At 42.0% G+C, this 14,558-nt stretch overlaps 1 protein-coding gene across 2 annotated transcripts in view; it reads left to right on the top strand.

Annotated features, from left to right (window-relative positions):
- The first annotated feature begins 2,861 nt into the window (after nucleotides 1–2,861).
- RHOBTB1 (Rho related BTB domain containing 1) overlaps nucleotides 2,862–14,558 on the top strand; it is a 54,180-nt gene continuing 42,483 nt past the window's right edge. For both annotated transcript variants that reach the window (XM_075505282.1, XM_075505281.1), the window contains exons 1-2: nucleotides 2,862–3,136; nucleotides 7,793–7,891. The gene's annotated coding sequence lies outside the window, so the exon portion shown is untranslated. The remainder of the gene's footprint in view (nucleotides 3,137–7,792; nucleotides 7,892–14,558) is intronic.

Here is a 14,558-nt window from a genome sequence, read left to right as displayed (position 1 = left end):
CTTTAAGAACTCAGATGTATAACGGAAGACATGAGTCATCTGGAGCTACTACAGTCAGAATAACATAACTGCAGTTCATCTACAATGGTGCAGCAATGAAAAGACTCACAACCATAAATATTTTTGTCACCACAGTATCTTCTGTGAATGGGGAGCAATGTAATCACAGTCTTGACATCATGACTGGTATCAGTCTGTCTTATGACTGGGTTCAAGACATATTGTCATAAAAGTTACAGAATTGTCAGCCAACAATTATTCTTAACAGCAAATTTAATAAAATGCCATGGCATCCATTCCTGGAAGCCTAGGACTTACACAGCTTCTCCTCATCTATTCCATATGCACTTTGAAGGATAATATCACACTCTCCATCTCTGCTTATAGCTTCAACACCGGCAATTTTGCACAAAAAGAAGCTGCATCTTAAAAGAGTAAATGAATTTGTTTGCAAAAATCAATAAAGACAATAAATCAAAGTTGGTGAAAACAGAGCAAGTGTGCGGGAAAGACCATTACCTTTCCATACTACTGCCTAACTAATTTAAGGCTGAAACAGAATGATCATACTTTAAAAAGCAGATGACTCACTAAATACTTGCTTTTTCTGAATTAAACACGCAGTCTTAGTATCCAAGGCATAGTTTTAATGTCTAATCCTAGACCAATAACTGCAGGGCAGTGAAGAAACAGGAAATCCTGCCTTTGCTGGCATGAGAAAGTAAGTGAATGGGACTATCCTCAGCCTAGCAAAGTTTCCTCCCTGGTAGCATTGAGAAGCTTCCTTGTGCTGGACCCAGTCTGGGATTAAACATGGGAGTTCAATTTCCAAAACTGTCAGTCAAGAATCTTTCACACAGCCTAAATTCATTTTGAAGTGCTAAAGGAAATACATGAAATAGAAGTAATTCAGTGTTCACAAAACACAGCTGATCTAAAGCAAACTATATAACATGTTGCGTGGGTTGACTTTTATCTCATGTGGGTTTACTTAGCAGAGCTAAAAATGTTAGCCAATACAAGGTTTGAGGCCGTCATCTGAACAGACGCAGATGATAACCTTGTGAGCTCAGCTGTCTGCTCCAATCGCCTTGCAAATGATAGTGTGTTTCCAGCCCAAGTTACAGCAATTCAGACACTTTGTTTGTACTAATTGAAATTGCACAACTATACACTTCTGCACGCAAATGCTGTGGAAGCGCTGCAGAGGCTTCCTCATTGGGGCTCTAATTATGAGTTACCAGAACCCTGAATAAACTCTTCCCAAACAAAACAATCCTTCCATTCCTAGGGAGTAACTATGGCCCAGCGATCTTTCTTTGCCCTTGGTACCACACATGCAACAAAGGTCATTCTCCTTCAGGATTTATTCAAAATCTTAACATTTAGCCAAGTTGTTAACACTTTTTCTTTTTGTTCCCTTAACGAGGGGCTCACAATACCAAGTGTCATTTATTTTAAAGGCCCAGCTCCTGAAATCCTGTGATTATCGTCCCACATTTCTTTTACAAAATTAAAGCACAGGGTATGCCGGTGCTTGACAGTACTCGACAGTGATGATATATGTGCTGAAGGCAGTCTATCCACGGCAGCATGGAGTTCCACACAGGCTAACTCACCCTGCTGCACAGTTCAGCATATTGATACAGCATGTATTGATACAGTATGCACATACACAGCAGTACTGATACAGTATACAGCAGGTAAATTTCAGGCCTTCATGACTCCACAGGAAAGCACATGAAATAAAAATCATCAAAAGAAGACAGCAAATTCAATGAACCCCACTTTTGTTCTAGTTTTCATCATCTGGGGGCTAGGTTCATTAGTTCTAAACAGGATGCCTGATCTCTTGCCATTCAAATAGGAGAGCATTTTGACAGCAAGCCCAGCCTGCCTCTACCTGCCATACTGCCAGCTCCTTCTGTCTTTAGGCCCTGTATCACTTTTTCTTTAGCCTAGAAGAGCTATGTTGTCAGAAACTCTCCATAACCAACACTAAATGTCACTGCATGAAGCACATGAAGTGACATGAAGCACTGGCTACTGCATGAAGGCTGAGTACCTGGTCTCCACAGCCCTCCAAACTCCTCCTGAACCCACAAACAGAAAGACCCAGGGCAGAAAATGAAGTCCAAGACACCGAGTAAGCAGCGAATTCCTTTAATACCAGGCTACTGGGCCATTCCCCAAGCTTTACCTAAGCATTTCAGCAATATGCTCTACAACCTTTTTAAATACTGTATGGCTCTGGATTACTTATGACTTCCCATGATTGTTCTCTTTAAAGAGTTCCGTTAGTGTATTATTGATACAGAGGTCAGACACCCTGAGGATGGTGTAAATGGGAAACATCCTGGTAGGAAAACGGGCTTAACATTAATTTTTGTGAGGAAACCGAGGTGAATAGCAGTGTAATTTAGTCAGCAGACAGAAATGTCAAACACAGAAGTATACACACTCCATCGAAATATAACAGACCCCGATCCCGCAATCGGATTCAACATTTCATCATGCGTGCGCTTAGACCGAGCGCAGGTGTCCTTGCTAGTCATACCGAAGAGGGGGACAGGGGACCTCCCCGCTGCGGGGACGCCCGAACCCGGCCCCGCCAGCGCGGCCGCTCCCCTCACAGGGCCCCGCAGGATTTCCTGCCTCGCCGGCCCCTCAATTCCTGGAAACGATTTCTCCCGAGGGCAGGGAAGGCGGCGCACCGCTGCCCGCGGGGGCGAAGAGCCCCGTGGGGACCACGGCTACGCCCGCGCCGGGGCCGCAGGAGCCCTCGCACCTCACCTGAGCGGCGGCGCGCGGCACCACGCAGCGCAGCGCCGCCCCGCCCCCGTCCTCCCCCCCTTCCCGCCGCCGCCGCGCGTGGCTGTAACGGCCGTAACGGCTGCAACGGCCGTAACGGCACCGCGTGCTGGAGCGCGCTCACGTGACGGCCCGGCGCAGCCCGCCCCGGGGGGCTGGTTGGCTGGCTGGGGCGCGCCGGCCGCTCCACTCCCCGCCGGCCGGGCCGGGCCGGGCCGCACCGCACCGCTGAGGAGGCGGGTCGCGTCGCGTCGGGCAGAGCGCTGCGGGCGGCGGCGGCTGGCACTTCTACCCTGTCCCCAGCGGGTTCCCGCTCCGCGCTCAGGTGAGACCCGCGGCCCCGGTCGCGCTCCCGCGGGGCGGGCGGGCAGGGAGGAAGGAAGGAAGGCAGGCAGGCGCCGCCGCCGCCGCTGCTGCTGCTGCTGCTGCTGTCAGGCGCTGCCCGAGTCTCTCCGGGGCGCTTGCCGGGCCGGGCGTGTCGGGACGAGGGCGCGGGTGACCCTGCGCGCCCGGAGCCGCTCGGGGTGGCAAGCTCTGCTGGACCCGAGGGGAGTGGGAGCTGCTGGGGCAGGAGGCGCTGGCAGCCGCCGTGGAGGAAGGAGCGGCAGGCGGCTGAGGCAGCGCGGGGCTCGGGGCGGTGCTGCCCAGCAGGCCGGGGGGCGCCAGCCGCCGCCCCTCTTCGAGGGCAGATCCTGACGGGAGCTCCCGGCTCCTCTGGGCGGCTGAGAGGGGCCGCCGCGTCCCGCCCCCGGGGAGACCCGGCACCTGCCTGGCCCGACCTGGTGTCCTGTTCCTTTCCTCGGTAAGGCTAAAAATGCTGACAGCTCCCTTGGGAGTGCAGGCGGTCCCGCTGCAACGCTACCGAGCTATTAAATACCGTTAGCTATATTTATTATTTCTCTGGTTGAATATGGTGTAAATAGTGCGCTGGGGTATTTATCACTACACCTGATATGGCTTTTACTTGTGCGTGCAGAGGGCTTCTTTATACGATTTATTCTGGCTACCCCCTCTTTTTGAAAACTCGATGGACAAAACTAAAATCTGTTTGTATTTCTTTTTCTGGATATTGACCTGGCACATTCACCATAAAAATTAAACTTTCCTCTCGTATAGATTCTCCAGGCGCTTTCTGAATGCACTTTGTTTGAAAAGCAATTTACTGAATTAATGTAGCATGCACAAAGATAACTTGAGTTGATGTACTAGCAGAGTAACATCTATCGCATGAGCAAAAATGGAATATTCCTGCCCTTAGGTTCCTTTTTAAGCTTAAATTATTAATGGTTCTCTGCATTACATGAATGAAATTTGCAGTTGGTACAGAGTGCAAATGCATGTAGAGAATCAGATACAAGAGGAGCTGGTTGTGAAGAAGGACATGTCTCTAAAAAGATTAGCAGGAGGATGAAGTTAGAGAGCCCTTTCTGCTCCTTACAGTTGTTGAAGTCCTCTGGGGGAGAAGCAGTGGGCCATACCCAGCTCTTTGGCAGCTCTCAGAAGAGAGGAAAGAAAAAAGGGCAAAACTCTTCCCTACTTGGGGAGCATAGGAAACTAGAGCTTTCGTTATATACACTTTTGTCTAGCAGCTGTTAACTGAGTCGTTGTGGGTGCTCCTAAGGTAGGGTTAGTGGCAATCATAGTATCCCATCTTCTTTTAGAACCTGATTGTCAACTTCTCACCAAATGCTGTCATTTGTACTTACTTAGATAAAAGTATTTACATCACATGTCATCATTTACTTTTGTCTATGTAATCACTACAGGAAAAAATTCCTTTATCTCTAGGGGAGACCCCAGAAAAAGCACACTTGTCTAAACTGAAGTAGGAAGGGCAAAACACTTGCATTTACTATGGATTCCAGAACATTAAAGGTTTGAAAATATGTTGAGAGGAAAGGTTGGTTTAGGTATCAATGGGAAGTAAAATTTCTACTGTCTGTTCAACCATGTAATGTACAGTAAGTGAGGTGTGTCATAGCAAAGATTACAACAGTGAACTAAGGTTCTGGTCTTTCTTTTACTTGAACTTCTTCCGGTATTTGAACTTTTAAAAGCAGAAGTTTGAAGTAAGACCATATTAAACAAAGCAGAAACATCACGCCTGTAAGCAATTACTTTTCTTCCACATAATTCCTCAAAGTTTGTTGAAGAGATTTTGGGCAGATGTACTGAAAATGCGTGATGTTACAGAAACATGAAACCAATACATAGAGATGATAGGCTAGTAAAAGGAAGCTCTTAGGTAGGTTGAGAGGATAAAATTCTGCAATATTGTTAGTTTGGTAATAATCTTAAAAAAGCAAAAAAACTGAGGGAGAAAAAAGACTGGATCAACTTAGGGTACTGAACAACCCAAAGGTGAAGCTGGGGTGGATTTGAGGAGAAAATTGGGCTGAGTTTTCCTTGAGTTTTCTCTAGTGTCATTGTGTTAGAGGAGTGACTTGTCCACAGCAGAAGAGGCTCCTAGGCCAGATCACATGTGACCGGTTACGTGCTGGCCCTGAGGAGCTGTTCAGGGAGCCCAGCATTCCACATGGTCTCGTCTGCATTCCTTCTGGGCCTCATTTGCACTGCAATTGTATCATCTGCCAACCTGTGGCAACAACCACCTGCTCCTCCCCTTCCCACCTATTTAAAGGAAGTTCCCCACCTTGGAGAATTAGACCATATAAGTACATCCCTCCCTGAATTACTCTTTGTTCCAACTGGCTTTAGTTTACCTCAGCTTACAGTGACCTTACTGCGTGTCCTTCAGGCAGCACCATAGTGTGCTTGCAGTTGTGGGTGAGCATTAGTTCAGTTAATGCCTGCCTGGGTGAGGAGCATAGAAGAGAGAAGGAATTGCACTGCTATGGCCAGAACTGATGCTCTCTGGTGCAGACACACAGCATAAGAGTCACATAAGGCCACCTCTCTTTTCAACTGTGAGCTCCTCAAGACTCAGATAAAGAAGTTGCACGTAAGGTTTAGCTGCTCTATTCTTCTGAGTGCAGATCATCATCCCAGAAATAGAAGATCTGCCTCCACTACTATAGTAGGGAAGTTGTTTATAATTTGGAGTTGTAATCAGTAGCACAATGCTAATTAAGATTATAACCTTTCTTTTGTGGTCCCAACTATCTTCAAAACCAGAAAGCGGAAGTAAGATTGAGGGGCAGGGGATGGAGGCCAGAAACTTTTTTCTGTGAAGTGGAGCTTTTAGGCTTATGCTTTAGTAATGATGAAAATCAGGTTTAACTACATTTCTATCTGTTTACACTCTTCAAACAACTGGTCTGACTTTACAGCATAACAATTAAAAAAATCTCTCAGCAAGCAGGATAGTCTCAATGTGGCCTTTAATAGGACAATAATGTAAATAATTAATGATTTCTGAAAAAGAATTATGAATGAGCTGGTGGAAGGACTTTGCATGTCTGAGAGTGAGAAGGATCTCGATGTATCCATGGAGGCCATGTCTGTGGATTTTAATGAGAGCAAAGCAGAGAAAGGCTGGTTGAAATGTATGAAATCTCAGTGAAATAAAAATAGAAAAAGCTCTGATGTTATGATCAGATAAACCAGATCCCCCTTTTTTTTTTTTTTTTGAAGAGAGATGTTCTGAAAGAAGCTGCAAGTAACTTCTAGTCTGCCATCAGTACTGAGGAAACAAATGAACAGTTGTGAATGGCACAGTATCACATAAATAGGTATTTAAACAGTTTGAGAGCCCTGTGTATGCTAATACCACTATTTAATTCATTATTTGGGGTTTTGTTTCATTGTGGGATAAGGCTGTTGTTTGTACGGCTCACAAAGCTATGTAAGCTACATGTGGAGGCTGTAAGGGCCTGCCTTGGAGAAAGTCAGGGTGAACACAATAGAAAAGATGGTAAGAAGATTCTCAACAGTCGTAGCGGCATGGAACATGGCAGTTAAGGAAGACTGATGTGGTCTTTGCCACTAAAATGCTTATGGATAAGTAGCAAAGGTGCTTCTAGGGAAGGGAAGGACTTCTAGAGGGATATAAAGATCATGCCTCTAGCTCTAGTGTCAATTCCAGTGGCTTGCCTGTTCCACAAAGGTGGAATGAGGTGTTCATTTTCTATATTCGCCTTCACTGTTTTGTGCAGGGTATCTACAGAAGGAGAAATTTCTGTGAGAAACTGACTTCAGTCCTAAATTCAACTCTGAAATGTTGCTGATAAGGAGGGAGAAATGCCTAGAAAAGCTAAGCAGTCCACTAGCCTCTTCAGCTGAAGAATCTGCATTTCACTTCTGCTTTTCAAGCTAGCAGGAAACCTCTGAAAGCTACTTGTGTCATTGAGTGTTGCTTTTCGGGCAGCATCTGAGGTGAAATCAATGTTGCTCCCACCTTAGGTTCTTGGAAAACCTCAGCCTTGCTCCTGGATGGGAACCAAGCCACAGTAATGCAGACATTTACCAAGCCCAGTGAAGCACTTCTGTAATTAATTTAATTTGGTACGGAAGGTGGAAGCAACACAGAAGTCCCAGTTCACATGTCATCAGGCGGTCAGCTTGTATTTTAGAGTCTTGTCACCTTCTTGAAGGTGGGCAAAAAGCCCCTCCTCAGGGTCTTTTAGCTAACCTATGAAGAGCTGGTTAACTGTGATACAGCAGTGTTTGGTTCTTACATGTAAGGTGATTTTTTTTTTTTTAATCTAAATGCAGAGGAAAATTATTCAAGAACAAGCTTTATTTGACAGAGCTGTGTCAATCTCCAGTTATGCTCAAAAGCTCATCTATCTATCCATGATTTCTTCAGTGCATTGGAGTGTACAGTTAGTATTTTAATGCAGATATTCAGTTTACCTGTTTGAAACTTTGAAGGACTGTTTTGTTGACCAAGCAGGTCTGTTTTACAGTATAAAATGGATCATAAGAGATGTCTTTGGTATTGCATGTGTTGTAATTTTAGGTTGAAAATAGTAAGGTTTATTCTTTTTTTTTTTTTCCTTTTTTCTCCTTTCCCCTTCAGGAGTGCCACATTAAGAGAAAGACATGAAATATCTTTAATGGAATTCTGCTTTTGATCAAGCTGTTCAAAATGGATATGAACATTATTTTCTCCTGTGAGGTAAGAGTTCCCATGATGAAATTAAAAAAAAAAACAACCAAACAAACAAAAAACCCCCACAAAACCTGACTCATTTCACTTAGTGTTGCCTGTCACCGCTGCTCTTCTGTCCAGCAGCTTTTGGTCAGGTATTTTAAAGTTATAGCACCTGGGACTTGGAGAACTTTGTACTGAAAGTCTTAACTGAAAACTCCTAGAATTAATCCTTTCACTTACAGGATTAGTCAGCTTTCTGATATTCCTGTAGATAAAAACAAATGTATAAAGGATCTGTGTTGTTGCAGAGTTAGTGTAATGGGTGGCTTCTGCACATAGTAGCTTTTGACCCAATGTCAAGCTTTTCTTCAAAGCATCAAAGAAACGGAAGCTGCTAAGTCTAATTTTCAAGAGTGAATACTTACACAGACTAACTGCAGATGCAGGAAATGAGTGAGATCCTGGGATGAAGAAAGAGCTTGTACCACAAATACGCAGGTACTCTTTCATGCAATCAGGCAGCTTTCTCTATTTCTTCTCTGTGCAGCCTAGGGAAAAGGTAGGGCTGTTGCCAGCATGAATTAATGCTTTTGCCAAGTCCCACGCCCAGATCTTCACAGGTTGATACAGTAAACATGTAAGTTAGTAAACCCAAATACATCTCCTTAATTTAGGATCACAGGAAAATTCAGATTGTAAGGAACCTTGGGAGGTCATATAGTCCAGCCCCCTGCTTGAAGTTTGGAGTAGTCAATGAAATTATGTAGTTTTCACCCATTGGCCTTCCCAGTCTATGTTCAGAAGCATTAACAAAAGGTGGATTTATATCTTGCCATATGTATTAAATGTACGTTATAATAATGCAGATAGGAACATAGCATGCTACTAAAATTTGTCAGAAGGGAAAACCTTCTTAATTAAGACAGGATTGTACAAGAATGGTCTGTTTCTTTGAACAAAGGAAACAATAAATCTCTGATGTATTCTTTTCTTGCAATTACAAATGAAACCTCTACACGTCATCTAACATAGTGACATGCTGCCAATATTTTCAAGACGGGTTCCCTGCAAGAATGACCCCTTCCCAGGCATCTCTAGGGAATCTATTTATTTACTTTCTCATGTAAGCAAAATTGCTTTCTCATAATAAAGGGAAGGGAAGTGAACATGTTGCTTATCCTGCCTGGTACACGTTACTGAAACATTTCCTCTGAAGCATAAATATTTGTTCATGGGAAAACATAGTGACAATGTGAATAAAAATAAGCATCTTGTCAGGAAGCTTAGGGAGCAATCTCTCCCCTGGGTTCTCAAAGTAAACACAAACCAAGCATTCCCCCCCATCATTATGTACTACCTAGGAATAACTACTTCAGTGTTTTGGCCAGGGAGGGTCATACAAAGAAGGGGTTAATGCTATCAGGAGAAAGAGATTTCAGCATTCAGAGCCTCACAGGAGGGTCACTGAAGTGAAGAGACACTTGGTTTAGGTGGGATTTATGCTTATCTCAATGTGCTTTGAATTGATATACAGTTTTGATCTCTCAAAATTGGTAATTTAATAGCTTTAATAATTACATTAGTAATTTAATAAGCCTCCTCCAGCACATCATGAAAGACAAACATATACTTTGTGAACAAAAATAGAAGTCATTTTATAGGTAATGCAGTTCCTGAAAGCCAGTATATAATGTTACATGTATGCAAGTTGTGATGCTATGAATTATTTAATATACACTAAGAGTGTTCTCAGCATCACAAAGTACTTATTAAGGCAAATGGCACACCTAAGAACCCCAATATCTCTCTTCACCTCTGCTCCCAGTGTCAAGTCTCACTTCCCAGCCTGATTTTCTGTCTCTAAATGAATTTCTGAGTAACACACATAGCTTATGTAATTAAGTTACAGAATAATGTTCTTGGAAACTCACTGTTTCCACACCAGTTTCTGTTGCTTCTGTGATTGGGTCTCACTTATTGAAGAGAACATATCTGCAGGTCTGGACATAAGTTAACTTACATATTGTCGTGTGCTTGAGTCAGAAAATGCTACATCTGTGGAAGGCTTGTCTTTGTAGAGGTGTTACTTGTTCCTTAATATCCTGGTCACGGCTTATTTGCTTATGGGCTTCTGTGTCACTTGAGGCATTATGAGACGAGTAGTAGTAAATTTAGCTCTCTGGTTAAAGAAGCTACTGCTCTCTCAGAGATTACTTTCCTCACAGTCAGTGGAATAAAATAGGTACATATGTGTTAGCTACTACAGCACAGGGTCTGGCAATTTAATTTAGTTGACAATTCAGATAGGTAAAAACGAAGTTCTGGACTATGCAACACCAATGGTGGGGGCGGGGAGGGTGAAACAGTAACCTTCAGTAGAATTAAATGTAGCAGAGCAAATTTTAAAACTGCTTGAGCTAGTTCTTAGCAAGCTTATGATTGCTTGTGACTAGAGATTAGAAAATTGGGGGGCTGCTGTGTGTCTGTGGTTGTGGTGTGGGGGGAAGGGGCAGTGTTTTTGTTTGTTGCTTTCAATCTTTGTAATTACATTTATGTTCTCTAGCACTGTCTATCGCAGACTGTTGAAATCCTGTACTAAGCACGTTTCTAACTTCATCATGGGATTTCCTGTGCTTTTGATAAAGGAGAATGAATGATTCTCACAACACCTATGCAGAATCAGGAAACAATTCTTTGTTATTGTTAGGCATGAAATGAGGAAAGAAACGATGTTGTTCTGAAATGTCCATTAATTCAGGGAGCTTAAGCAAGAAGGTACCAAACACAAGAAATCCAAGTTGTGATATAAAAGCAGTGCTGTCACCCCAGAGGAATTACCAACTGGAATTACCTGTGTCTCGCACTTTTGGAAGCAAGGGCCTAGCACTCCCAAGATGAGGATTTGCAGCAATAAAAACATACTTAGTATGGTAATAGTACCTAAGCTTTAGATGCTTGCTTGTTTTCACCACTTTGTCAGCTGTAAGATGTGCTGCTACACAGGCTCCTAAAGGGCAGATGTTCCAATAATTGTCCTGAGCAACAGGTACCGTTTACACCTGAGATAATATCTATTTTGTGGCCCTTATGACTATCCATGCTTCAGTTTTTGATTTATGACTATTGCTTAACACTTGAACTCCTTAAATTTGGCTCTTCTATTTCAGATACGTGTTTTGAACTGTTATGTGCTTAGGCATATATGTAGATTATTGGTCACTAAATAAAGAGGAACATTTCAAAAAATACTTCCCAGTCTTCTAAGGAAAATACCTGTGGGTCAGGCTTTTCTTGAGGCAATTGAACTGTCTCCATTGGAATTTCTCCAGGGGTGAATTCAGTTCTTTTAATCCTCCTTTCTTGTGTGTTTGCAACAGTGGTTCCCACTGGCAACACTATAATTAAGGAACTCTCAACATTTCTCTTGCGATAATAGTACAATAGTATTTTAGCTGTAGTTCGGAATTTCAGCTAGAAGCCTAATGTAAAAAATAAGTGCTGTTCATCTATTTTAAATTGGAATGGTGGAGAAATGTTTGTCTTCTGTAACAGATATAGTTTGACAAGATTTTATAGGCAGTTGCTTCTGTAAATAATTCATACTTTTCCCTGCAAAAATATTTTGGAGATGAGTTGGGGGAGGCATTCAGTTCACTTGAGGCTTCTTTAATGCTACAAAATGCACCCTACTCCAGCACTTTTGCCAATATGTATGGGAGCAAATAAGATGAATACCTTTGTATTTCTTCTCTTCTACCCTTACCCAGGAAAGGACTCTTGCCTAACTCAGAAAAGACTGTAAAGGGTTCTTTAAAAATAAAAAGCTACATACCTTGCTACTTTATTGAAAATGGAAAAAAAAAAACCCAAAAACTGTTAATAGAATTCATGATGCTTTGGCAATATGACTTCCAAGCAATGAATGCATGAGAAATTTCAAAGCACTAAAATACTTGTGATTTTGTTAAAGGTCCCTGGATGCCTGATTAAATTCAAAACCACTGCTAGTGGTTGTAGTTTGTTTCTTATTTTACAAAGGTAAATTCTGCTCCTGATGCATTTAAATGTAACAGTTATCTGTTTGTGTATGTGTAATTGGAAAGTGATGTCTTTTTCTCCATACTCTGCAAATCACACAGTATACATAGTAGCCTGAATCCTTTAAGCTCTCTGTCTTTTGCCTAATCTGTATTTCAAGCCTGTAACAATGATACTTTGACAGCTCCCGGAGTTAGTATGTTCCATACCCTCTGTAAAAACTGCAAATATGTACAAGAAAGATGTGCTTTCATGGTTGATCGTTTTTGAATGGTAGCATTAAAAAAGGACAGAATCCTTTTTGGTACCTACTCCTAATAAATGTAATTTGGGAAAGTCTCATCAAACAGCCTGCGGTGAAACATGCAAACTGTCTTCATTCCCTGCTTCTTAGACTTGGAATCACTTGTGTGCATTCACTTGTATGGATCATTGGTGTGCATTCCTCTGCAGTTTGTGCAATTACTGTTATCCTTCAGCTACACATTTTTGCTAGAATTTATAGAGTGTATCAGGGGGAGAAGGATGTCCATCAGAACCAACCCTGGTAGTATTCTTTCTGCATATGATCTAAGGCCTTGGCTCATTGGGGAAACAAAAAACTGGTAACTAGATTTGCTTGGAGATATTGAAGTAAACCGCTAAAATAGATGAGCAGTGTTTGGACAGTAGAAACCTTGTGTTGATATAATCCAGTCTAACCCACTGAATTTAAGTTTGTGTTGCAAAAGTGCAGTCTTTGCAAGGTAATATGTGCTAGTGTAACTAAATCATGTAATTAAACTGGTGTAAATGGTTGTAAGAGGCACAAGGCCTTACCTTCCTGGAAAGGCTTTCTCCTTCAAAAGATGTATGGTTCAAAAATGTATGGTTCAAAAGTAGAGAATGTACAGAATGTAACAGGACTTTCAGACTTTGAATTTGGATCTTGAATTATTAAAGCCACAGTGCTACTACTGTGCAGAATCACACTATTCAAAATAAATGAAGAATTGTACTGTAATCTTGAGGGGGGGGGGGGGGGGGGGGGGAATTGTAATCCAAACCAGCACATTCTTTGAACAACCTAGTGGAAAAAATATTAAAGCGATAGGTGTTTCATTCAGTGCTGTTTTGTTTCAGCTACTTTGTTATATGTATTCATCTTTCTAAGACAGACATGTTGCAACTAATTCTATGGACTTTTTCTTCTTTAATTATCACCTGAATTGAAACCCAGAGGAGTTGATGAAAGCTTTTCCCCATCAGTTTCAGTAAGATTTATATCAGGCTCTTAAACCATAGTTGGGGTCTTTTACTTTCATGTCCGTCTAACTATGGGACAGAGGTGCAGAAGAGTAAGTTGTAGTTAATAAGGCTGTTTCTCAAAGATTAATGATGGTGAGATTAAGCTGCCCTTGATTCTACTATTTAATCCTGCTCTGTTGGTTTGACACTCTCTAAAAATCATAATATTGTTGTTGGCTGCTGTTCTTGTATATAAGCAGTGATTCAGAGACCAATAATACTAGTCTTTGGCAACTATGAAAAAGTAGAGAAAATCCACTTTGCTTCTCTTCCCCTCACCACCCCTACCCTACACCTTCCAATTCGTATAATTGGAGATCTGTGTTCAAGACTTGTCTTTGTGATCTCTGTATAGCACCAGTATAAGCAACTCGGAGCAGTAATGGCATGTCGTTGCAGAGATCTCTATTTATGTATTGCTCCTGTAGAATTTATGTAATCTTTGACCAATATTTCAGCTTCTAAAATTTGGTCCATATTTTGTATCCTTCTGCATATAAAGCTACTAGGCTTTTAATACATAGGGTGATTTTTACAAGCCTCAAAAGGCAGGGACAGCATTTATAATGTTTCAAAGAATGAGAGCTGATCCATTTATATGTGGCTTTTAAAGCTCAATAGCTCAGATCAAGAGTGAGAAGCAAAGACTGTGTTTGCAATTGAAAACCTCCTCTTGTAGTATAAAAGGGTTCCAAGATATCACTATCTCTTTGAAACTCAGTAGTCAGACAGAAGTGCATTTTGACTGATCTACATAGAGGAGGGATGGAGACTAACAGCTAGCCAGAAGGTCAGACAGACAGAAAAATCTTCCCCAGCTGACTGTTGGCTATGACTCTCATTTCATTCTGCAAAGAAGTTTTCCATTGCATTAACGTCTGATTAGATGGCAGAAATGTTTTAAGAAACTCTGAACAGTTATGCAGATGCCAGCACTACAGGTGAGACAACTGGGTAACATAGCACAGACATGAAATCAGTTCTTCAAAGTGAGTATTTGCTCCTGGGATTAGCATTTCATGTATGTGTGAATGTTGTCCTGTGAAGTGGCAATGAAGAGTTATTCTGGGCTGAAAATGTATTTCTGGTATGTCCCAGTCTGCGAACAGAGGCAGTAGCTAGGGACAGAATTGTCAAGAAATTAGAGTAATTCTTCTCATATTAGTCAAACTTCCACTGCTGCATTAAGCATAGCATTACCCTTAATTTTGGTTAGTCAGCTTTATAAAATATAACACTCCAATAGATTGCCATAGAGGGCAAACCATTGATTTTGAAGATTAATCTCCTGTACCTTGGAAAACCCCTTAAATACTGGAAATAGCTGATAAAGCAGGCATGCTTTGGATAGTTGGAAAAAGTCTTA

Source organism: Mycteria americana, chromosome 6, assembly GCF_035582795.1.
Source record: "Mycteria americana isolate JAX WOST 10 ecotype Jacksonville Zoo and Gardens chromosome 6, USCA_MyAme_1.0, whole genome shotgun sequence".
Taxonomy (NCBI): Eukaryota; Metazoa; Chordata; class Aves; order Ciconiiformes; family Ciconiidae; genus Mycteria; species Mycteria americana.
This window is presented reverse-complemented; position numbering and strand designations above follow the sequence as displayed.